This window comes from Cryptomeria japonica, chromosome 2 (genome assembly GCF_030272615.1).
Source record: "Cryptomeria japonica chromosome 2, Sugi_1.0, whole genome shotgun sequence".
Classification (NCBI taxonomy): Eukaryota; Viridiplantae; Streptophyta; class Pinopsida; order Cupressales; family Cupressaceae; genus Cryptomeria; species Cryptomeria japonica.
This window is the reverse complement of record NC_081406.1, coordinates 208016009-208040810: the sequence shown is the minus strand read 5'-3', so window position 1 is coordinate 208040810 and position 24802 is coordinate 208016009. Positions and strand designations below refer to the sequence as shown.

The window sequence follows — 24802 nt, the reverse complement described above, 5'->3', positions numbered from 1 at the left end:
AATGGAAGTTTTTCATTGATATTCAAGAGATTAGTCGGTTTATGGGATCTAGGAATTGGAGTTGAAACCATCTGAAACAAATGAAACAATTGAAAGTCCTACCAATTACTTCTTGTTGTTTCCTAACTCTTTCCTGATCTTGCTTCTTCAGCTATGAATTATCAGATAGATTGTCGTTTTTGCTATCTTCTCCTCGTTAAACAAGTTTGTGAAAGATCTGACTTTGAGCATATCTATATAATTATACTGGATGTCTTAGTATACATTAAACTTCATGATGTAATGTCATTCTATCTTCCACTAATCTTGATAAAAAGAAACAACAAATTCTATAGACTATTCTTCTTCTTTGATAATAAAAAGATGCTACATATCACAAAGTTTTCATAAAACACTAAAATAATTATTATTAAATAACCTGTAAGATAAATTTTCAATGCTACAGATCATAGTGTTTTTATACAAGCGGCGCTAGAGGAATACTTGTTTTTCAATTAATATCTGCTCAAAACTTGAAAAACATATGCTTGATAAAATTTTGGAGCTCACATGTCGATAAGGTTACTCTTGCTTTTCATCATGGGAACTTATTCTAAAGATACCGATTACAAACCAATATTTATTCTTATTCCTTGTGTACATATACTTCATGTTTTAAGGCAACTTTAAATATCAACCAATGACTAAAATTTCTTCAAGTCTATATGTCAGTGTGGTATTGAAATGGCATATCAACACAGGGCGCTATTGTTAGTGTTTATATTCTTTTAGTGAGGCAGTTCTTATAGGTCGAAAAGTAATACTTGATAATAAAAGAGGGGTAAACATTTATTCAAAGCTAAAGAAATACAAAACAAGGGCATCAAACCGCCTTGTCAAGATCCACCAAGTGATCTAACTGAAGAGACAAATCCAAGGGTAACTAACCTTTATCCTCAACATTCAAGTTATGCATATGATGAGAAGCCCATTTGGCTAGATAGTCCGCAATACCATTCCACTCCCTAGCAATATGTGTAAAAGTAAAAACTCCAACGAATCACTCAAATGAAGAATTTTGTTAACCACCAACTCAACCCCTTCCTCGACCATGCCCACTAGCACTACCACCCTCATTGGCATTTTGTGAATCTATCGGTTCTTCTTTGCTTGATTGGGGAAGAACATTATTTTCTGATGTCGGAAGAAAGCCATTAAGGATGGCAAAATCTCTGAACACTATTACCTTATTTGGGTCTGGAGCACGATCTGATAATATTAACTCGATTGCCATGGCTGCAATTTGCCTGTGTCTTCTCAAGGCTGGCCCTTTGAGGTTGAGTAAGAAAGGATAGATAATAATGTCGTAGTTATTGAAGTTGTCTTACATGTAAAATGGTAATAGCTTAACTCCAACGTACGAGATATTCATATAAAGCATTATTTTACTCAATTTGATTGAAGTTTCTTTGTAGAAATTCAACATAAATTTATCCATCAAAATTGTAGTCAATATACTAACTATTTATGTGGAACTCGCCACCCCATTTAATATTAGTGAAACAAAAGTATGAAAAACACATAAAAGTATTACAAAATAGACAAGACCCCATGTTCAAACCTCTAAAAATCTCCATGTACAAATTGCAAGTTATGCTTGTTGTGGCAAAAAATGCACTCAAACTAATTTACTATACTTGAATTCACTTTCCTTGTGTTCTATTTTTGCAATTTCGTGATGATTTGTTCAATCTTGTTGGGCTTAAGGTATCTCAACTTGAGAGTCTTAACATGTTGAATTATTTAATTAATTGTTGCCGAATTGATTTATCCTAAGTTATAGACTTCCTAAGTTGTCATTCACTTTGTGGGACCTCTTGGTGGGGAGGCATCCTACATGGCAGGTGATGAGATGACATATTCCCTATTTTTAAGAAGTTGGCACCAAATTGGAAGATGCTATGTTTTGAGAAGATATTGTCATATATTTTCATTTTGAAATGAAAATTGTTTTGGCAATGTCCTATGTTGACTAAAGAGTTTTGGTGTTCAATTTCTATTATGTATTGGAGTTGTATTTTTGTTATTGACATTTATGGTGGAGTTCACTTTTGACAAGTCGTGTGAGGTAAGGAGGGTGCCTATTCCTGGTCATAGTATTATTAACCTAATGCATGGTGGTGATGTTACATTTCATGGTTGTGGGAAATAGAATTTTCATGTTGGATATTTGTTTTAGGCTCCATGTCATTATGGAGAAACTTGGGTTGTCTAAGATATGGTGTGAATCTACTTATATTGGGTTCTTGTTTTACTCTTGATATTGCAAGGCATTGTTTCATCATCCCCAAATGCATGGAGGCTATGACATTTATCATTGGATGATTTAGGAGATTTTGGAATATCTTATTTACCTTAGAAGCATGTACTAGTGGTGGTTGTGGAGTTGGCTCACCAATGGGCTTCGAGTTCCTGAACTATTTTTTCCTTCTAGGTAGTTGTACTTGCATGGCTTAGATTTTTGTTCCTTGGATCTAAAGATTTCATAGATTTTATGTTCAGAATGTATGGTGATGCTCATCTATGATAATTCCATTATTATGGTTTAACCCTTTTTGGTGTTTTTAGACTTTTGAGTCTTCTAGATGTAAGGTGGGTATGTATGTTCATGGGTGTTTTGAAACATAGTGGTTTTGCAGGTTTTACATGGTCAAAAAAAAATTGTGGTTTTCTGGATCTGTTGAAGAGCTATTTTCTAGACCCTACACTACTACAAAAACAACAATATATGACTAAAAAAACTACTAAAAATTGCATATAAATGACTAATCTTGATCACGCGACTATTAGTAGTTTATTGCTGGTATTTATAACGCGACCAAATTTATGACTAAACTGTTTTAGTCATTTATTGGTTGTTTTGATTGATCAATTTGGTCATTGATTTAGTCATTGATTTGGTCATTGATTTAGTCATTGATTTAGTCAATAATTTAGCCATTGATTTAGTCATTAATTTAGTCATTGATTGTTGTTAACTAGTCATTTATTTAGTCATGGTAGCGATTTATTTAGTCATATATTGAATCATTGATTAATCATATATTTAGTCATCAATTTAGTCATTGATTGTTGTTAATTGGTCATTTATTTAGTCATGGTAGTCACTTATATAGTCATATATTTAAAATGTCTTGCCAATTAAAGACAACTGAATTGACCCCATTAGTGCAAACCATCGCTGTGTGCTACCCATCAATACAATTGTATGGACCACTTATGTTAGCCATATTGAAGGTGATATTATGTCATTCAATGTCTTAGGGAAGCAATGATGCCCAATAATATAATAAGTGATGGCAGTATACCAAAATAAATGACTAAGATGGCACATTAAATATGAACCAACACAAATAAATTTTTTTTATTACAAATTGGAATCCTACAATAATGCAACCATGAAACCTCACAATAATTGTGTATTGCATAAATACCAAAAAAACTAGGATTATAAAAAGAAAATGGCTACAATATCAAAAACAAATCTTTGAGATATGCTGGAGAATTTTTTCAATAAAAAATACATGCAATACCTCTAACTTAACCTTCAAGTCAAATCAAATATAAATATTTTTGGTGCTAACTCCAATAAGTGCAAATTTGCATACAATTGAGTTGTCTCTAATAAGCATTATTATCTTTATGCTAATTTTACATTGATACAGACAATAAGAAAGCATTTGCCACTATCCATGTCAACCATTTTTTGCTGATCTTTATTGAATGGATAAATGACAGCAATGATTCAAGAATTTCACTTTCTGTTTGATTCTTCTTTCTCTCTCTCATGTTTAAGAAAGATCCCCTCCAATACATGTCGTTCCTCACACTGGGGAAAATTACTCAAATCATAATAATAAGGTGCAATGTCAATCAGTGTGTTAAATAAAATTGAGATCATGTTTTAATTATAAGTTGGTATAAAGAAAATGATAAAAAAGACAAGTCTATGATACAGTAATGCTAACAAATATATCTCAATGGTTTCACAGACCTTTTGAAGAGATAAGCAAAATAAAAAGATCTAAGGATATACTTACCACTTTCCATGGATATTTGTAACAATGCGAATGAAGTTTCTACTTGTCAATACATATTCATTGTATATGGCCCACTCTGGCTTGTTATCAAGACAATTGGAAGGATGTAGATGGACCATCTGAATAACAACAAAGGCAATAAGACAAGCATGAATAAACAAAAAAAGAAAAGCAATTATACAATCAAAGTGATTGACCCATTACATACCTGATTTTTTTCACTGTTAGGTAATGGCCTGTGTGTTCCAAGCGAGCTACCTGCATGAAATATCCTGGTAGCATTGCCTCTAGTATATATACATAATAGTCACGACTATTAAAGTCGGTGCTACATAACTTGAGATTGTATCTGTTCATCATGCGTACAAGTTGTTGTCTCACATTGTCAGCAGATTTAAGAGCTCTTATATTGATGAAGTTTTCATAACACTGTAGGATCTTCATCTGCGAAATCGCAACATCACATCTAGTTAAGAATACAGCTATTGCAAAGAACTTGTAATAGCCTGCTTTTTCTAAGAAAATGCTTAGTATAAAATTACTAGGTTCTATTTGTTATGAATCAAATATAATATAGAAGATGACAACAAATATAATATTGCAAACTGATTAACATAAAGAAAAAGTCATACCAAGAATAACAGAAAAAAACTAATAACTAATTTAGCAATATACTACAAAATTAATGAGAACCTACTATTTTGCTTGCAGGCATGGTAAACATTCAACAACGTCAAGTGATCTATATTAATATTATCACAGATGAGGCCCACGGAGGTCAGCAGACACATAGAGGTGAGATGATATCATGTGCATCAATACTGCAATTATCTACATCATCACTAAACTTAAGGAAACTATGTCATACACAATCTAGCAATGGTGTGGATCTTCGATGCACATGAGAAACAACTGGTGATTGTAGACAATGCATGTCTCACCTCCAACATGGACATTTCAAGAACAATTTCTAATAAACTAACAAATGCATGTTTCCTATGAAACCATGGAGGGGAGATATAATCAAGCAACATCATTTTAACACATCACACAAGGTGACTGGTACCTTTAAAATCAAATTTAAAACAAAGGTATATGAATGTAATTGAAAGCATTGCAAAAATAGAGAGAATTTTATTGGAGCAATTGAATTCAGGGTTGACAACTAGCATTTTGGACATCTGCGGATCTAGTGGAAAGTCACTCATCATTTCCCCCAACATTGTTAAGTTTCTATCATCATCTAAAGCTCCCAAATAATTCAAAACCTCCAATGCTCACATCAAAGTCTCTGGTGCAGGTTGATCCATGAAATCAAAATGTACTAAATCATCAATACCAATCTTTTTCAAAGTGAGAACTACATTTTCTAGATTGGAACATAGAATCTATGGATAAGTTTGTGCTTGAAGATCATTATGAAAATAAATTTCAGTGTATAATCTAAAGCACTTTCCAGGCTATGTACAACCTACACACCCTGATCTCTGATAAGCACTTGCCTTTGATATTGGTGAAACTAACAAATATTCTACAAGTATTCCAGGATTGTAGACTTTTGGCTTGGAGAATCCAGGGTCAATCACATAAACTATACTATCAATTGTCAAAGTGTTAGGATAATCGGTGGACAACTGAGAGGGAGGGGGGTGAATCAGTTGTCAACAAATTATATTAATCAAGCCACTTTATAAGCTTTAACCGAAGCACATAGACATTGAATACCAGAATAGCAGAAACAAATACCGATAAGCAATAAAACTTAAGAATGAAACAAAGAATTAAGACAATGCAACCATACTACATCACACCATGATTTGTACGTGGAAAACCACAGTGGGAAGCCTACCCACAGTTAGATGATACTTCTGGAGGAAGTATGTGATACAATAAGGGGCCTGTACATGCAGGAAGGTACACTGCCTAGAGCGTTCTACTTATTACAAAGGAGTCTCACTGACTACAAAGAGGTTATAACCACCTCAATATAATTGAAAAACAATCTAGAAGAATGAACTGCCAAAGATAGCATCTACCATGCCTGATTACAATCTTGGTTAAGCTCAATACTAGAGGACTTTGACCTCTTACTTAAACCCAATTCGATCACCTATGATTGACCAGATCTCCTTTGCATATGATATTTCATTCCACGACCACAAACATATTTTCTCACCACCATGATCTGCAATGAGATCCTACATCAATTTATACAAACCCTAAGGCCTAAACCAATTAGGTCAGCCACCTAAAAGATATTACAATAAGATCATTACATACATCTGGATTACAATGATATGCCATGTTGGCTTTAGACCAAAACAACATTAACCAATCCATAAAACATCCCGATAACGTGTAGAGAATGCATTAACATGATATTGGTCCATAACCTAGATAGGTTCCGAACCTAACTGGGTCCGCCACGCCAAAGTGATGTCTCCAATCAGTCGAGGCACAATCAAGGATCACCTTGTGCATCCTAAATTCCATCTAGAAGCCGCACCAACACTACTTATGCATTTTGTCAAAGTTTCTCAATAGAAGCTCTGCCGGTAAAACCTTAAACCTTTACCGATAACACTAGTTCTTATATTGGTAACCAAAACTCATCTGTCGGTAACCAACCATAACAACTAGTGTTGACATCATTGACAAAACATCAATGTAACACATAATCAATTCCTCCATATTGCCAATATTCTATCCCTTTGGCATTGTTGGCAACACTAGATGTGAAAAATAAAACATCTAAGTGCCAAGAAGTGCCAAACATTTCTCATAGAAGATATAACAATGAAAAACTGAAAAATCCCAGTAGCTCCCCCTGAGGAGTGTAGTCCAATCTGAAACTGGTCTGAATCTCATAAACATTATTTTTCACATATAACTATCCCCCTTTGACATCAATGCCAAATATATGGCATTGTAGCGTCCTAAAATTGAGACACTTGCAATTTCGACTGCATTTCGGTCTTCACGATGGCGACGCAACATGCAACCTGAATGGAGACCCCAAAACTTGCTCACGACACCAAAAACTGCATTTTTCAAGCACCATTGGCCTGAACCTCCTTGCACCCCGCTGTCCCGGAGGTGGGACCAGAGTGCCCAGCGCCCTGGTCCCTCAGGACCATGGCGCCCAGCGCCCTAGTCCCTGGGTCCTATTTTGGGCCCGGTTTCCTAAGTGATATCGGGTCTTTTTTATTGCAATTTGGAAATATACTTCCCTGGTCGGCCTAAGGTCGGGAAAATCAGTCTATCAGCCCTAATTGACAAGTATATAAACTACATTTTCCTCTTTCATTCGATATGATGGAAAAGGCGTGGAAATTATACTCAAGCATTCAAGCATTCAAGCATTCCTTCAAGCAATTGATCATTTCAAATCTCCATTCAAGGCTAAGTGTTGCATTCAAGACAAGGATTCAACCATTGAAGAGGAGATCACCTACTTCATGCTACAACATACAACATACAACATCTAAACCTTTGCACATAAGGATACCAACATCCTTAGAACAAGGTATTAGTACTTGTTTACATTACAGTCATTTACATTTACAGCTCTTGCTCATTTCTTGGTTAATTCCAAAACCGGGGTTTGACCTAAAGGCAAACCCCTAATCCCTAACCCCCCAATCGTCTTCGCTTTTCTGTGTGTAGGTTGCAGGTACGCGGCTGAGATTGAAGATCTGGAATCCTTGTGCAGAGACGAACCGATCCCCCTTCGTTTGACGGATTTTTCGGAGGACCGTGGCGCCGGGCGCCATCGTCCCAACAACTTTTGCTCAAATTTGCAGGACAGCGCCGTATCGACATTTTACTGCTAATTCCAGGTCCGCAGCTTCATCCTATAACCTAAACTCAGTTTATAAGCGAATCTTTATGACTTTCTATGTATTCTTGGCTTAATTTCCTTAACAACATTCTTTACAAAAGAGGGTAGCCTTGCTTTCCTAACCCTTGAAATTCATTTAGCATCCAATCTTACATTGTGTGGGATTGAATCTTATGAGTTTCAACCCCTCTTTTGAATGTAAAGTCTTCCCCCTAAGTGAAAACCCATCGAATCCTAGCGAACCTCCCTTCTCTCTCCTCGGAGTTAGAAGAGGGGAGAACAACTAGGGTTCGACCGCGATTTTCCGCTTTACAGGCATATATATCAAAATTATGTGAATCTCAAAGATGACTACTCCCCCTAAGTAGTAGCACCACTACATCAACCCAGAGCAAAGGATAAAGTTGATGATGCATACCGGACTGATGGTCTGCTCCATCAATTAAGTTTTTGTCAGAGGGGTAGATACCCCTAACCTGTCTCTCAAATACTCAAATGATTCCTTAGACAACGGTTTAGTGAATATATTTGCAATTTGTTCTTTAGTGTTCACATAAACTAATTTGACTTCCTTTTCTTCCACCTTGTCCTTCAGAAAGTTATATTTTATTGATATGTGCTTAGTCTTAGAGTGAAATACTGGATTCTTAGACATGTCAGTAGTTGTAGATTTATCACAATAGATAACTATCGGTTCACTATAATTTACCTTAATATCCTTCAACATTTGCTTCATCCACAAGACTTGAGTCCAATTAGTTGTTGCTGCAACATATTCAGCTTTTGCAGTAGATAAAGAAATGCATGACTTTTTTTGCTGATCCATGAAACCAATTTCTTTCTAAGAAAGAAAGCTCCACCAGAAGTGCTCTTTTTGTCATCAATATCTCCTGCCCAATCTAAATCTGTATATGTACATAAAGTGAAGTTATCATCTCTAGAATACCATAAGCCATATCCTGTTGTTCCTTGCAAATACCGAAATATCCTCTTTATTGCACATTCATGGTTTTCTTTAGGATTACTTTGATATCTTGAAACAATACTTACTGCATTGATAATATCTGGTCTAGTCTGAGTTAGATATAACAAGCCACCAATCATAGACTTATACATTGTCGAATTTACCAGTGCAGATGTGTCTTTGATAGATAATTTTTCACTTGTCACCATAAGAGTACTTACCGGTTTGGAATTATCCATACCAAACCTTTTCCAAAATTCCCTTAGATACTTAGTTTGACAGATAAAGATGCCTTTACCAGTTTGATTAATCTACAAACCTAAGAAAAATATCATCTCACCAATCATGGACATTTCAAATTCATTCTTCATATTATTAGAGAATTCCATGGACAATTTATCTTCACCTCCAAAAATTATATCATCAACAAATACTTCAATAATCAGAATATCATCATCAGTGATCCTATAATATAAATTACTGTCACCATTGGCCTTAGTAAAACCAAGCTTCAAAAGATATTTATCAAGCCTTGCATACCAAGCTCTAGGAGCTTGTTTCAATCCATATAAAGCTTTCCTTAACATGCAAACCATATCTTTGTCATCTGTGAGTGAAAATCCATCAAGCTGCTCAATGTATACTTCTTCCTCAAGTTCACCATTCAAAAATGCACATTTAACATCCAGTTGATATACCTTATAGTTCTTATAAGCTGCATAGGCAAGAAATAGTCTAACAGCTTCAATTCTAGCTACAAGTGCAAATGTCTCACCATAATCAATTCCTTCCATTTGAGAATATCCTTTACAAACCGATCCAACCTTGTTTCTTACAACTTGACCATCCTCATTTAGTTTATTCTTGAAGACCCATTTAGTTGCAATAACATTCTTATTTTTAGGATGGGGAACTAAAGTCCAAGTGTTATTCTTCTTTATCTGATCTAATTCATCTTCCATAGCCTTTAACCAATTTTTATCTTTACAGGCTTCAATAACAGATGCCAATTCAATTTGAGAAATAAGACACACCTCTTCATTTGCCAGTATTATTCTTGTCATAACTCCCTTGCTCCTATCTCCAATGATTTGATCTTCAAAATGATTTAATCTTACATACCTTGGTGTCTTTTGAATTTCAAGTCCACTGTTATGATCATCAGTCACAATTGAATTTTCTGATTGTACTGGTGTACCTATCTTAGTGTCTTGTACCGGTTGAGGCATTTTCAATTCATTTATAATCATTTCCATTGTCGGTTTGCTGCCATACGATATAGATTGATTTTTGTATTGCTCATCCACTTTCACATTTGCGCTCTCCACAACTTTTTGCAATCTTTTGTTATAACATCTATATGCTTTGCTTTGAATTGAATATCCAAGAAACATCCCTTAATCACATCTAGGATCAAACTTCTTAATTGAATAATCCCTTTTGATATAACATTTACTTCCAAAAATTTTGAAATATTTAACAATAGGTGTATGTCCAAACCATAATTCCTAAGGGGTCTTACCGGTTTCACCTTTGATGTGAACTATGTTGAATGTGTAGACTGTTGTACTCACTGCTCCTCTCCAGTAGATGTGATGCAATTTGTCTTCCATCATCATAGTTCTTGCTACATCCAAAATGGTTCTATTCTTTCTTTCGACTAATCCATTCTGCTGAGGGGTCTAAGATGTAGATAACTGTGTCCTAATTCCATTTGTCTCACAATAACTGTTAAATTCATGAGAAGTGAATTCACCGCCTTTATTTTATCTCAGACATTTGATTTTCAATCCAGTTTCTGTTTCCACCTTTTCTTTAAAGATCTTGAATTTCTCAAATGCTTCGGACTTCTCCCTTAGAAAATTCACCCACATCATTCTAGAATAATCATCAGTTGTCAGCATGAAGTATCTATTACCTTGAAGGATTCTAGTCCTTGTTGGACCACATAAGTCAGTATGAATCAAATCAAGCACATCATTAGATTTATCATATATGCTTTTAAAATAAGTTCTAACTTACTTTCCCAAGTGACATTCCTTACATACCGGATTATTAGGCTTTATGATCTTAGGTATATCTCTAACTGCCTTTGTTGAATTGATCTTAATAATACAATCAAAATTAACATGACACAACCTTTTATGCAATAACCAACTCTCATCAATATGAGCAATCAAACATGTCTTATTATCAGTGTTCAAGTGAAAGATATTACCTCCAGTCTGAGTACCGGTTGCAATCTCCAAACCAGTTTTGTTAATGATTTTGCATTTTCTCTTTAAACTGAAGTTGGAATCCCTTGTCCACCAATTGACCAACACTTAAAAGATTATGCTTTAAACCTTCTATATAATAGACATTATCAGTATTATGCTTGCCATCCAGATAAATAATACCTCTACCTTTGATCATACATGCTTTGTCATCCCCAAATCTGACTTGATCGCCATTGTATTCTTGTAGGGACATAAATTTTCTTTTATCTCTAATCATATGATGTGAACATCCACTATCAATTACCCATTCATCCTTGTCTTCAACATTTGCTACTAGGGCCTTTTCTTCATTCTTGATAGTCGGTTCTGGTTCATCTTCTTTTAAAGCATAGAACACCCATTCCTTTCCATTGCCAGATCCACTAGTAGAGTCTGTTGTCGGTTCATCCTCAAAGTCATCACTTACTCCTTCCTCATCCGCTATGTAGCATTGTTTGCTTTTCTTGAATCTATTTATGTTCTGATTAGTCTTAAATGATTTCTTAACTCTTTCTTCAAATCTTGCATTCCTTTCAGGACATCTAGATGCAAAATGACCAATCTTATTACATGCAAAACATTGAAAAGGTGTTTTTCCTTCATACTTACTTCCTGTCGGTCCTTTAGGTACTCTTCTAGCAAATAAGGCTTCAAGTTGCTCAAATTATTCATCCTCTTTCGTCATACCTTCCAATTCTTTTACATATAAGCCTTTCCAATCACTTTTGTCGATAGATGATGATGCATGAAAAGGAGGTTCAGACTTTGCAGCTCCAGAGGGTCCAAATTCTTCAAGCTCAAAAGCAGATAATTTCCCAACCATAATGTCTTTGTTAACTGAAGTGGTTGCCATTATTCTGAATTCATTAATTGCAATCACCTTCATCTTGTAAGCCAATGTAAGGGCTCTCAAGAATTTGGAAACTATTTCATCTTCACTCGGAGATCCTCCACAACATTGAATTCTCATGACAATCTCACTTACTCTTTCCATAAATGTACCAATTCTTTCATTATCTTCCATCTTCAAGTTCTCATATCTTACCCGATAACCATCAAGTTTATCAATTTTGATAGTAGGATCACCTTCATTCAAATTTTTCAATTTATCCCGCATAACCTTTGCCGATGATTTATCAGTCAATCCCATGATTTGCTAATCAATAAGTGCACACATGAGGGCTTCTCTAGCTTTGCAATCATTTTCAATATTCTTGTCCAGGTCTACAGGAGCAGGATTACTAGATTCCGGATCATAAGGTGTATATCCTTTCTCATTGATCTCCTAAATATCCTTTCCAAGACATCTAAGATGAGTCTCCATTCGGATTTTCAATATCCCATAATTTTTTCCATCAAGCTTAGGGATTTCTCTTCTGAAAATAGTTGGTGGTAGATTTGAAGTATTAGTTGTCATAGGATCTACCTCAAGCGGTTAAGCTTCTGCAAAAGAGGACCAAAGCTTTGATACCAATTGTTAGGATAATCGGTTGACAACTGAGAGGGGGGGTGAATTAGTTGTCAACAGATTATATTAATCAAACCACTTTATAACCTTTAACTAGAGCACATAAACATTGAATACTGCAATAGCAGAAATAGATATTGGTAAGCAATAAAACTTAAGAATGAAACAAATAATTAACACAATGCAACCATACCACATAACACCATGATTTCTACGTGGAAAACCTAGTAAAGGGAAAAACCACTGTGGTAAGTCTACCCATAGTCAGATGATACTTCTGCAGAAAGTGTGTGATACAATAAGGGGCCTCCACATGTAGGAAGGCATATTTCCTAGAGCGTACTCATCATTACAAAGGAGTCTCACTGACTACAGAGAGGTTATAACCACCTCCATATAAATAGACAACAACCCAGAAGAATGAACTCCTAGAGATAGCATCTACCATGCCTGATTATAGTCCTAGTTAAGCTCAATACTAAAGGCCTTTGACCTCTTACTTAAACCCAATTCAATCACCTATGATCGACCAGTTTTCCTTTGCATATGATATTTCATTCCTTGACCAGGAACATATTTCCCCACCACCACGATCTGCAATGCAATCTTACATCAATTTATACAAACCCTAAAGCCTAAACCAATTAGGTCGACCACCTAAAAGATATTACAATAAGATCATTACATACATCTAGATTAAAATGATATGCCACGCTGGCTTTAGATAAAAACAACATTAACCAATCCATAAAACATCCCGATAACGTGTAGAGAACACGTTAACATGATACTGGTCCATAACCTAGATAGGTACCAGACCTAATCTGGGTCCACCACAACAAAGCAATGTCTCCAATCAGTCGAGGCACGATCAAGGATCACCTTTTGCATCCTAAATTCCATCAAGAAGACGCACCAATGCCACTTATGCATTTTGTCAAAGTTTCTCAGTAAAAGCTCTGCCTCTAAAACCTTAAACCTTTACTGGTAAAACTAGTTCTTCTACCAGTAACCAAAACTTGTCTGCAAGTAACCAACCATAACAGCTAGTGTTGACATCAATGACAACACATCAATGCAACACATAATCATTTCCTCCATATTGCCAACACAAAGATGTTTCTACAATGTTTGTGGATACCACAATTTTTCTTCTAATTGGACTACTTTCTTTTATAGCAGGTGGAGTTGCATAAAATATTATTTTCTGCATTGCTAGAGTTAGAGTAGATTACAATGGAACAAGTTTAGCAGGCTCCACTTGATCACCCAGATTCTAAACTTCTTTTGTGATTTTCTTTAATACCTGTGAGAGACCACATACATAGCTTTTATATGGGCTATGGAAGGCTTAACTATTAATGATAGGTGTAGTTGAAATTGGATTCAATCAAAATATTAAGTCATCAATGACGAGCTATGTTTGGAAAAAAGGATATCACATAAGAGTTTATTAGGAATATTCATAATGTGAGGAAATATATGCACAATAACCAAAAAGCTTCAACACGTTTCCTTTTTGCTCGTAAATTTTCTCCAAGTACATTATGCATTGTATATTTTTTTGCATATGTCGTCCAAAGTTTTGGAATTTGGTTGAATTGGTATTGAACATGATGTGCAAGTAGTCTGATGGTATTGTTTGTACCATTTACAATGGGCTTCGATTTTGGTTTGTTGATCCATGTTACTTCTTAACAATTTCAAATCCCTTCTTGGTGATATGCTTTATTTCCACATTAGAAACCAATGTGACTTGGGTTTGATTATATTTACTAAAGATTTCTAAGATTGTGTTGTTAATTTATACACTCTTTGATTTTCAAGTTAATAAGTTGCATTCATGGGTTGATCTTTTAATTGCATATGTTAAAACTTAGTCTCGGAACATCTTTTTTTGGAATTATATTTGGTTCTTCTTTGGTTTAAGGGGTATGTTGGTGCAAGTATTGCATTTTTGTTTTATCTTGTCTCCTTGAGATACTGGTTTTTGGCAATCCTTGGTTAATTGGGTCTCCAAGCAAATCTATTTTTTGTTTCTTCATGCCGAGATGCACAGAGGATATTGGTAATGTTGTCTTCTTTCATTCACAAGGCGATGTTAGTCCAAGCATTGCACATTGGGTTCCATTGACTTGTAGTCATGAGATATGGGACTATAGCATCTTTGAAATGTTTGTGGGGGATTCGGTTCTATAGTATTGATATGTGCCTCTACCTAATGAGAATATTGAGATTATGTTTTTTCTTTTTTTTGCAGGTCTTTGTTATGTAGGCCACTTCCTCCTGATAATGGCCATTGTACATGCTTTATTGTGAGAGAACACTCACAATAACTTGACCATGCTTTCATTTATTCTCTATATACAAATGTATGTTTCATCTCTAATGTCTTGCATTTTTCCATTTCTTTTTACATTGTCCAAGTTTTTTTCAACTAGAATATCCTTTGTAGACTAATACTAGACTGCATTTTACATTGTGAAAAGGCTTGGAATGTTGTGAATTTAGTAAATTTTCAGCTACTTTGAAGACTAATACCAGATTGTATTAAATGTGACTTTCCAAACTTTTCTTAGTTGGATTTCCAAAATTTTCATCTTCTTTTAAATTTGAGAAAAAGGCTTCAGTAACTTTGTAGCTACTTTGCAGAATAATACCAGACTAGTTCTTAGTTGGATTTCCAAAAGTTTAAAACATAAAGGCTATTCATGTACCAACCTTCTTTCAAATAGTTGTATTAAATGTGACTTGAATGTTGATCATCAATGTCCATCATGTTTTATGGCCTTAAAATAAAGCAATGCAATGAAGTTGCAATGGCTTGTACATACCATGATATTTTCAAAGAGAATAATCACCATTGATAAAGGAATGTTCAAAAGGGGCAAGTAAATCATACACCTATATGCTTTTTGTTCTCAGTATACAGAGAAAACAACTCAGTTTTAACATTCAGGATATTCTATATTTTCAAAGGCCAAATTTCTTTTGCTTAGGTTTCTTTAAAGGAACTTACTCCCAACATTCTAGTGTTTCCTTTAGAGGTCTAACCTTCAAGGATACAAGAATACAAAAGCTTGATGTAAATCACTGTCAAAAATCAAATTAATTGTTGGCATCCATGCTATTTCTATAAACCTTATAAACCAGGACTTCACTCAAGTTTTAGTACAAAATAATGCCCATGAAGTATAATAATAAACGTTATAACAGAATTCCAACTTCACTTAACAAGAAGCAAAAGACAACCACACTAGTGATTAACCAACCATCTTGTGACAAACAAATTCTAGTTAAGAGATTTGCTACATAGGAGAAGCAAGAATGTAGAATCTATAACCTCTACAATTGTTATATGTTCATTGCAGCCTAGCTACGTAAACTAGAAAATGAGAATGAATTGGGAGCTATTTCATAACACCCACAACAAATATGAATCCAGTAGAATATATGCAAAATGAATAATTTAAGTAAATGGTTTTCAATTTTCATACAAAAAGCTATAGGTCCTATTGAGTATTTGTAATATCCCCATTCTGGATCTAGAAGACAACTAAAATCGATAAAAGATTAAATAAGTTTAAATATTTTTATTAACAGAACAAGCAATTATGACGTATTATTAACCAAGGGAACTAGAAATATGAGATGTTAATCCAAAAAATACGAACTGCTCAAGATTAAGATTATTAGAAAACAGATCCCTCACGTATCACCATCAATCAGTTCAGATAAGATTTGTAATTAAGTTACAGACCGTAACCTCTTGTTCTTCATGGTATGCATGAGATTAGTTCATGGCTAGCATGCATTGATTAATGATAAAGGAGAGTGACTTGGGCGAATAAGGAAGACGATATCCATGTGTTATATAGTTTGTATAATAGACTAATTGGCATAATTCTGGGAGTGAAACAATTAAGGAAGTTAATGGAGTCAACAACGAATGAATGGCAGTACGATTAGAACCAATAATTAATATTCATATTAAATTCAGCGATCTGCAAGCATTATAACAATCTGCAAACAAGGACTTTAGTGCTATTTAATGACCGACTTTATGTAGAATCGACATAATACGGTGATAAGATAACCAAAAACAATTTAAAACAATTGTGTTGCTATCTTATTCCACCTAACTCGAGCTCTCATGTTTGGTGAACAATTCTTCAGCATATGCGTGTGACTTATGAGTATTCAGCTTCATGGCCTACTGCTCATAAGCACGGTTCGCTGTTATCAGAAACATATATATATATAGAGAGAGAGAGAGAGGTTATAACAGAACTAGAAAGGAGGGACATACGAAGAGTTTATAGCAGACTATTGAGAAAGAAGACTTATAGTCATTACATAGCTTTTGAAGATCAAGTTGAAGGGATAAACTATAGTATAAGTTGTGAAGAATATGTTTTATTAGGACTCCAATCTGAAGGCTCAGTTGAGAAACAACACTATATAATATTGAGATATATATATCTCAAGTATACAGATCAGAAAAACTTATCAAGATACGTCCTATTTTTTTAACTATTCTTAAACTTTAAGTTAAATATCATAATAAAATGTCTTCGATTTGGGTAAAAATTGTATTACACTTCTTACCTTAAGTTGGAATTGTTGTTTCAGGATAAAATAAAAGAAATTTCCAAATGGGGACATTACAATACTGGTGGTTGACATTCAATTCAATATGTGAATATCCACTCTACAAACCCCTAATAATTGAAACACAGTAAAACTACCCTGCAAATCAAGTTTCATTCTTGGTCATACTCATGACAGAGCAAGCGGAAGCCCAATTTAGTCTGGGTCTTCGCAGTTGCTCCATTGATATTAATTATTCTGTCTACTAAATTTGTCTTTGCCAGTCAAACTGATCAGCATGGTGTTCAAATTGTGAGAGTGAAACATCAATACAATTCATTATTTTCTGTGGGTTTCTTTTAAGGGAGTTAAGTAATTTTACATGAAGGTATAGTTGTGGGAAGACATTTGCTTCAATCAATGATTACCACATTGATGGAAACAAAGAGATGATGGGCATTGGTTTGATGAACATGATAGTTTATTGCACTTCCTGCTATCTTACAATAGGTATATAGTTAATACATACTCAATTCAATTCAATTAGACAAAGTTCAGAGCAATGTAATGAACTGAAGTATGAAACCCTCCATTGTAGGATCTTTCTCTCACTTTGCAGTGAATTATAATGTCGGCTGCAAAACTTTTGTTTCGAACTTAGTAATGGATGTATCAGTCATGGTCACTCTTCTACTCCTTACACCTTTTTTCTACTACAATCCTAATGTAGTTCTCTCTACCATAATAGTTGGAGCAGTTTTGGTTACCTCCCTTGGGTTCCATAATATGGAGTTAACCTGAAAATGAAGTGCTCCCTTGGGTTCCATAATATGGAGTTAACCTGAAAATGAAGTGCTCCTCATAGTCCACTTCTTGGAAGATATAAAACTGGCAAATCCAATTGCTACAGCGAATAAGGGAGTTTGTCCATATTTTTAGGTGGTGGGAGCAAATTCTTAGCTAGGCGAGTGGTATTGTCCAACCATTTAGCCAATGATGATCCTGATAGTCAGAATGGATGATGAAGTTATCAACAATTTGTAAGCAATGCTCAATATACAAAACCATCTCGGGGTTAAGGGCATGTGAAGGAGAATGCTAGTGACCTGAATGTATCGGTGGTATATATCTTCTTTGAAAGATTTATATAGCTTCTCTGAGAACTCTATATATCTTCTCTGACAACTCTACTGATTACATCATGTGAGGGGAGAAGCTATAGAAGTTCCTCTAATGAGGATTTGATAACATTTTGATTAACAGAAAACTCATGAGATGACTTCACAAACAGTGTATGGTTTTCATTTCAAAATTATTTAGTATACTTTGTGTACTTTAGTGTTCCCATATTTAATTTAGCTCTTGATATTCTTCTTTATCAATAACATGGGATAAACAATTTGAATCTAAATAAGATACTTGTATCATATACAACATATCCTCTTCAAAGCTTACAAATTCAAAGATAACCTAGCCCAAAATTTTTGATAGGGTTTTTTAAGCAATTTTGGCTATATGATCATGAAGACACATAATTAGTGTTTAACATGAGTCAAATCTGGTAGACTTTACAATCTTTACAACATATTAGGAATACTTGAATTCAAGTGTACAAGAAGAATGACGTATTTAGACTATATGAAGAAAATTAAAGATTTTATGGACAACTGTGAAGCTCCAAGGAGAGCTCATTTTTTTTATTTTTGCAACCAAAATAATTTTATTTTTTTGCAACTAACTCAAACTTTGCTTTGTCTATCCTCAATATCATGAGAAATTCTTTGTTTCTTTTTTGGTTTCAAGACTATGATGAGGAGACAAAGTAAAATAGATCTGGTTTTTTGCCTTCAGAGTTATCCATAGACTCTCTAATGCCCTTATACATGAAACTTTATTTTTTCTACCCTTTGCAACCAAAAGCAATGTTGTTCCTTGTAACTAACTGAGGCTTTATTTTATCTACCCATAATGTTACCATCACTTCTTTGCTATCTTTTTGGTTTCAAGGCTATGATGAGGAAACAAAGTAACATAGAACTCTTTGGTTGTCTTTAGAGTCATCTGTAGACTCTGAATTGAAAACTTCCTTCATGTGCTGAAGATTTTCCACAAATATTTTCCAGTGTGTTGGCAAGATCGATTGGGTTACCACCCTGATGAAATAATAAATGACAAACCACTTGGTTTTCTAAATGATACATTCTCTCACATGTTTGGTTACCTAGTTAGGACTTTGTTCCAATTTTATATCAATATGCTTCTCTCACATGTTTGTTTACTTGGTTAGGAATCTGGTCCAATTTGATACCAATATTCTTCTGATATTATTATATTCACTTCTAAAACCATGTGTTTATTAATTTAACAAAAATAGGGGTGCCACATTTGAGATATGATCTTCCCATAGACAAATAGAGATAACACCTCTGCTTTTGCATCTTTTTGGAAAAATTAAACATCCTTTTAGAAGCAATTCTAGATATGATTAGCAGTTCTAACCTTAAATTATCAGGTTTCTGTAACTACAAAGAAGTCTCTCTAAACTCCCAAGAAAGGTTTCCGTGGAATTTGTCTCGTGGTCTCTAATCATCCAGATTTCTTGAATTTCATTGCAAGGCACAGTCTTTCATTCTTAAAAGCTTAAAATGGCTCTGTTGTACCACTCTTTATTTCTGACAAATACAATTGACTGAGATACAATATTTTGAATATAGACATATATATATTATATCAGCCTAGAAAAATAATGAACTAAAAAATGAAGCTGCTTAATAGATTTGTCTATGTTAAAAAAAAAAACTCTATGCAGTCTTGGCTTACAGTAATTGAATTATTGTGAGAACTCATCCTGGCCTTACTTCTAGTAAACTTCAGTAGTGGGATCAGCACAAATGGTAAATCAAATGACAGGATCATCTATAGAGACATATGAAATTGGTTAGTATTAATTTGGGACAAGAAAATAATAAGAAACAATTAACATGATAGAAAGAAAAAAGTATTGATCAGTTATCACGGAATAGAATTGTTACCATTTATTCAATGGACTATTTTGATCTGGTTTTTTATTTTATTAAGGAAATGGTTATCAGATTTCCAGGACTAGAAGATCCACTAATGGTAGACAGCACTAAACTTGGTATGATTGTAATGCTCTGTGTCATAAGATTACGAAGACATGGCTTCAATTTTAGATCTAGAAATCCCTACAAGCCTGTATTTCAAAATTGTGGCTAGATAAGAGCTTAGATAAGAAGCACATAAATCACTGTTTTAATATGATCCTTATTACAAATCATGGAGTGTGATTTGAAATACTAAATAAAAAAAACTTACACACAGTCTATTTTACAAACAATAGCAAACAAATATATGAATTGTGAAAATCTTATATCATTAATCATTGTTTGAATATAATAAACTTAACACTTACCTAGAGAAGACCCCAATTCTAGAACAAAGATAGTTCAATTGTACAAATTTGTTGAAGATAAAAAGATAAGACTATGAAACTATGATCTTTACCTGCATCACATACTACCCAACATATGTTCGTATGATAGTTGAGCTCTGCCCTGAGGCTAATAAAAAAATTTACGCACAATCTTTTTTTAGAAACAATAGAAAACAAATTTTTGAATTGTGAAAGTCTTATATCATTAATCACTGTCTGACTAAAATAAACTTAACCCTTACCTAAAGAAGACCAGACCCTAATTCTAGAACAAAGATAGTTCAATTGTACATGCATGCTAGTCATGGTCTTAAGGATATTCTGCAATTTAAATGATTCACAAATTCCTCACCTCACTTTTCAATCAAAATTTTCTTTTTGTTATGCCATTAAAAAAAAGAAATAAACTTCATAAGTTTGTCTCATTTTTACTGTCACAATTTTGGATTAATCCAACCACCATGGGTGATCTTTTGAGTTATCTAATAGCATAACCACCAAAAAATGTTTGATACTTAGCTATCGGTTCATCTTGTTTATGTCACATTCATAAAAAAGTGTTAATCATGTTTGGCATCATATGCAAATTGGTCAAAGAGTTAGGAAAGCCCAACTATCACTAATTATTTGATGGGAGGAAGATTGGATATCCCTTATGAAAGCTAAACGTTGGTGAAAGAAGTTTGAATAGTCCATCATCTCCCATATTTTCATGAAAATTTGTTCTTTGCCAAGTCCTAGAATGGTGGGCTCTAGCACACAAAAAGACTTGAAGCTCATTTCAACTTTTGTAATAAGCCTTGTCATCCAAATTTTCTCTAAACTCCACGTTAATTATATTCGGCAACTATGCATACTATTTCTTCTTGTAGGATTTGTAGCCTTGAAGTTTTCAAGATGAAAATATTTATGAATGAACATTCTAGTTAATTGTTGTGTGAGTTGAATAGTTTTGGATAAGCTATAATGTTGCCAATATAATAATATCTAACTATATAGTAATATAGTAGCATTCTAGTTAACTCTTGTGTGAAGTGAAGGATGAACATGCATGGCATATATAGTAATATTTAAACATTCATTTAAGTGAAATTTTAGGTAGACCTTTTCTACAACTTCAAAATATATTTTGAACCGTGAACAATTCAAACAAACTAAATTTGTTGTACAAAAACAAAGAATAAAAAGGAGTACATACAATGGGAGAATATGTCTTGGTTTCAGGAGAAACCCATTCGTTTGATACTTTCATGTATTTCTCAAAATAATCAAACATATTAACAGAAAAAATGTGTGCTTTGTTAAGCTTGTATCAACTTAAGTTTCACCTTAGAATTTACGTGCAACTCACTAGTCCATCATGCAAATATATGAAAGCTACAAGAACTCAAGATTCAACCAATGAAACAACATGAAATAAAGAAAATAAAATTGTTATACCTTCATAGATAATGTCTCATTGTGTCCTAACCCAATCGTTCTTGGTTGCACATGATTTGCTCTCAGACAAGCACTAGTAGCTTCCAAGATGGAAAGTGTGGAATAGATTGATAGATGATATGATATGCAAAACTGTGCTATGAAAATGATTTATGCTAATTTTCTCAAAAACTCTAAAAATTCTAGACAAATGAACTCATGGATGCAAAGATTAATACTCCTAGTTAGTATAAGATTAGCTATTAGTATCAAAAATGGCTTAGGAGACCTCTATTTATAGATTTTTTAGTGCATAAGCTTAAATGGCAGAGATCGACAGTCATGATTAAATCTTGCAATTTGGATGTCTATTAGAAAGAGGTTGAGATGTGAGAGATAATGGTGGAAGATGTTCCTCCTACACTGCAAGGATCGAGGAAAAGGTGGAAGGAAAAGGCAAGTGTCAGAAGGCTCACCTTGATTGAAGATGAAGACTAAGAGAATCTAGGATAGTTGGAGAATATTTAGGGATAAGAGGAAAAATGGACTCAACTCCCTCCAAATATGTAGGAAGGTTGGAGAAAATATAGGTAAGTTGAGAAATGTGTGTACATACACATTATTTGAAGAATGATTTGGAAGTTGAAGATAATGATGTATTAATATTTAAAATTTTTAATATCTTTAGCCACATGATGGATGAGTTGGAAAAGGAGACGATGATGTGGAGATGAGATGAGTTGGAAAAGGGAGATTAAATAATTAAATAATTATTTAATTGATGAGACTATAGAATTGTAGAGAGGAGATAACTAAATATTAGATATTTAATTAATTGGTTTAGAAGAAAGAGATATAAATGAATTAATTAATTAAAATGTTTCAGTTTAATTAATTAATATAAGACTATCTTAAATAAATCAACCTTTTCAAATTAACTATTTAATAGAAGAATAATAATTAAATAAATATAAAATATTTATTTAATTGCTCATAGCAAATTTTATGTGTATACATTTTGCCCCTCTTTGAAATGATGTTGAGACTGACATTGTTTCAAAGATTAAATCAAGTCTCGATGATACCCCTGATGATGAAAATCCTGATTGTGTGCCACCTCGGGAGATTGATCGTGAAATTTTAAAAAATTTGATTGAGCGATTAATCTCACGATAATTGATTGAAAAGAGTTGATTAAAAAAAGGCCCATCCAATTAAATTCATTTTTAAAAAATAAATAAAATTGCCCCACTTTGAAAAATTAATTACCCTTTCAAAAAAAAAAGGTAATAATAAAAATAACCTTGGCCCATTGTATCCTCATTTGCAATTTGTTAGCTTTTGGAGAAAAAAGAATTTGGAGTACTGACCTAGAAAGATGGTGATCCAGTACGAGAATCATAGATTCAAATGCATCTGTCGATATCAGAGACCTGCTGAGTACAGCCCACCGGTGAGTGACCTATCCCGAGCTTATTTTTTTTCTTTCCGTACACATTTTCCATATTTTTCTCATGTTTGTGGGTGTTTTGAGATTTTTCCGATATTCGTGGTTTAGTTTCTCGCTTTTGTTTGGTAGTTTAGCGCTTCTGTTAGTTCAACACATGTGTCCTATTTGTTCACGTCTTTGTTATGTTTGTTAGCACTTTTATCCAGTTAGCACTTTTTCTAGTTAAGTTAGCGCATTTTTTTGCTATGTTAGCACACTCACTTGAATTCTCGCTTTTGCCAGCTGTGATCACGCTAATGTATTGTGGGTTGCATTTACATGGTTTAGTGTCTGTGACCTGTTGGTTAGCGTATTTGATTGATTAGACAACGCTTCGGTTGAAAATTGAACTATTTGATTGATAAATGTTTAAGTTCATTCTAATGATTTGATTGGATGTTTTGATGTGTCAATTTGATAGATTGATAGACAGTTGTTGATGATGATCAATTATTTAAGTGATTTGATTTAATTTGATAGATATATTGTTGATTGATTGCTTTGATAGATGTTTTGATCGATAGCTCTTTATTTTTTGATTGATGAGTTGATAGGAGCTCAAAGAGACCAATTTAGTCTCTGATAAAGAGCTTGATATGTTTATCATTTGATTGATAGCATGATTTTCTTGTTAGAAAATATTTGCTTGAAATGTTGATTTGATAGGATAGATGATTAATAGACAACTTGTCTGATTAAACAAGAGAAACTCGATGTTCTCCAATGTCGGGATAAAATTCTCGACCATGCACCATTTTGTTCCAGAGTTGAGTCAGAATGATATCAGACACATTTATGTGTGTGGTCTATGTCACCTCTTATACATGCTAGATATTATGCATAATAAGGGTCTGTTGATTGCATTAGATGAGAGATGGCATAGCGAGAACAACACGTTTCATCACCTACCCACTAGTGAGATTAGTGTGATGCTTGAGGATGTATATAGGATCCTTCACATCCCTATTATTGGTGAGCTTGTCCAGTATGATTACCAGGATCTAGGTGGTACTGAGGCATGCAGGGTAGTGTTTGGAGATCAAAGCATTGATGGCGGAGAGATTCAATGGGAGGATATGATCATGCACTATGATAATCTCCCAGTGATACTCATAGGTTTGATTGGGGGATTCATCTGTCCAAATAGGAGATCATGAAGTTTTGTTGTTGGATGGGGAGGCATTTTGCAGAGCATATTGGACACTGTACTCATTATGCATGGGGTGTTTGCATGTTGGCA

The 24802-nt window shown here is 34.0% G+C and overlaps 1 pseudogene; it reads right to left on the bottom strand.

The window, feature by feature from the left end:
- Positions 1-3793: 3793 nt before the first annotated feature.
- The window catches only part of LOC131056144 (probable pre-mRNA-splicing factor ATP-dependent RNA helicase DEAH2), a 67905-nt pseudogene continuing 46896 nt past the window's right edge, over positions 3794-24802 (bottom strand).